Raw genomic sequence first — 2,934 nt, forward strand, 5'->3', positions numbered from 1 at the left:
GCTGCTGCTTGGATCATCATGGTGCAGTGGCTGACTGGGCAATGAAGGATATTTCTCATTAAGTATTTTGTAGAAGGATTTCTCAGTAGCATGAAGAGTAAAGTCCTGGATTGTTGATTAAATGGCTTGCTATGTTTCCAGGTATGCTTTAATTGTTTCAAGGGGTTTACAAGTGAATTTCTCTGGTTGGTCATTCTAATTCAGAGCATTCTCATTCTGATTCATTGATTGAATTTCACTGATTCAATTGAAAATTCAAGAATTTCATTGAATTGAATTCAGTGAATTAGTGGACTCTATCTTAATCAGTCCAATTTTACCAAAGAATAACACTAAATTGAATTTTCTCTGGTTTTGACCAGAGAATTTGTCTGGATTAAATTGAATTTTCTCTGGGTTTGGACCAAAAAATTTCACTGGATTGAATTTTCTCTGGTTGAATTTTCTCTGACTTGAATTTTCTCTGGTTGAATTTTCTCTGGATCGAATTTTCTCTAGATTGATGTTGAGGGACCTTAGACATTATAAAAATATTGAATATCCTTTATGCTATAAAATTATAATACCAGGGACCTTAAAAAAAAAATCTCTATAAATTACCCTAAATATTTTGATTAGTGATATTTACCTTTTAATTTTATTAGGTGATGTTTTGGTGATAGAATATTAAATTAAAACCTAGGATACTTCCTTTGTTTATATCTTTTTACCTCCACTTCCTTATTATTAATAGTTTATTCGATCCTTCTTTTTTCATTAATTTCCTAACTTTCATCCTTACTAAACAAATATATATAGCCTATGTTTGGGAAGTTGAGTTGAAGATTTTTTTGATTAAAATAGTTACAAAAAATAAAATAAGTTTTTTAGTCTAATAAAATAAAATATCACATCTAATTTATAATCATTACATTCTTTCTTTTATAAAAAAATTTAAAAAATTAAAAGTCTTTTTTAAATCAGATTTTTTAAACCCTAATTAAAAAAAATTAAAAAATCAAAATATCAACCCAATCCTCAAACGACGCCATATATATATATATATATATATACTAGCGTATGCCTGTGCCTGAAGGCACGGTGTTAATAATGTTAGGATTAGAATATAATTATAATCCCAACACTATTTAATAAATTATCAATTATCAATTGTCAATTTAATATAATTGTAATCCCAACCCTTCTGTATTAAAAGCAGACCCACAAATGCAAATAATATTAAGGTCACGCTCATCGCGGACAACAACATTAACATTTCTTTTTTTGAAAAAATTGAATCTATATACAAAAACTTTATATACATAAATAAGAAAAAAAATCATTTCTTTTTTGATATTACTGTTCGGTGCAAGCCTATATCCACCTAAAAATTATGAGGAACAAAACATTTTTAAGAAGAAAATTAGATATGATAAGTTTAAAATAAATAAATAAATAAGCCTTACATTATAAGAGAGGTACTCGAAGCTTTCCCTAAACTGTAAGTTTACAATCTCCTTTTCCAATGGATTTTCACCACCATACATGCACCAAAAATACTATAATTTCCATTTGTGTAGCACAACAAATCTCATATTTCTCATATTCAAATGCAGACCTGCTGTAGATTTCCTCACTATCAAGTGAACATCTTCATTTGCTCTATGGCCAGATCTGCATGTCAAGTTTATGTTTAAAAGATGACTATCCAGTCTTCAATCATTAATTAAGAAAAATAAATAAACGAAGATTGAGCACATTGATACATTTCTAGTATAGCCATCATCAAAGTATCCAATTCAAATTAAAACCAAAATCAAAATTCGTTAGGACTTCACACACAAAATGAAACATCTACACTGTTTTAACTACATTAGCGGAATCCAAAAAAAAATAAATAAATAAATAAAATACTACGGTTGCGATTCAAACGCATCTGAATATACATAGCACCAATTCAGAAATTCAGGAAATGGAGATATATGATAATGAATGAAAGGAAAATCTGACTACAAAAACTGAAATGCAATCTGATCAAAAGAACTACAATGTGCTTATCAAAAAAAGATTATAATGGGGTCATTAGTTACTGTTTATCCCTTTTGCTAGGTCGTAAAATTATAGTGCAAGAATTTACATAGCAGACTTGGAACCGCTTCCTGCCTGCTGCCCACACAGAGAACTACTAAAGTGTTGATTCCATACACAATCAAGCCAGTCTGTAAAAGAGAGAATAGGTACACCTCAAAACAAAAAAGAGCTTAATGTACTATATGCATCCCTTAACAAACAGTAAGAGGATAAATCATGATCGATCATGATTTGTGACAGGTGATTCAAGAAAATTTGTTATGGATGATTGACGATGAAACACAAATAATATTGAACAGTGCTTAGATCAATTGAAAGTTAACTCAAGGTTTGGATGTTACATTTGTACAAACAGATAGTGAACATACAGAAATGCACGCAAAACAGACATCAATTTTTTAAGCCCAAAACTCCTACATCAAGCAAACAACTTCAATATCATGTCAGTATTCAACTTCAATATGTAGAAGAATCTAACTAAAGATAGTCTGAAGGGTTTTCATGAACAAATTCAAGCAAACAACTTCAATTATCTACCAGAGGATTGCATTTAAAACAAAAATCATACATCAAGCAAACAACTTCAATATCATGTCAGTATTCAACTTCAATATGTAGAAGAATCTAACTAAAGATAGTCTGAAGGGTTTTCATGAACAAATTCAAGCAAACAACTTCAATTATCTACTAGAGGATTGCATTTAAAACAAAAATCATGCTTACTTGAGTTGGATGCTGTCCTGGACCATCCCCTGCATTAATAACAGGAATACAGGCAGTGGCTGCTGCTCTTTGAGCAGCACCACTTTCAAAGTGCCTCATCACAATTATATCCGAGTACCCTTCAACTGTTCTTATACTATC

The 2,934-nt window shown here is 30.3% G+C and overlaps 1 long non-coding RNA gene across 1 annotated transcript; it reads right to left on the reverse strand.

Moving 5' to 3' along the window:
- Positions 1-1,409: 1,409 nt before the first annotated feature.
- LOC145803204 (uncharacterized) lies at positions 1,410-2,934 on the reverse strand. The gene is made up of 2 exons (XR_014345327.1): positions 2,794-2,934; positions 1,410-1,653 (listed from the first exon to the last, which is right to left on the reverse strand). It is a non-coding gene; the product is annotated as an uncharacterized LOC145803204 (long non-coding RNA).

Source organism: Camellia sinensis, chromosome 11, assembly GCF_055761805.1.
Source record: "Camellia sinensis isolate YWXY chromosome 11, ASM5576180v1, whole genome shotgun sequence".
Lineage (NCBI taxonomy): Eukaryota > Viridiplantae > Streptophyta > Magnoliopsida > Ericales > Theaceae > Camellia > Camellia sinensis.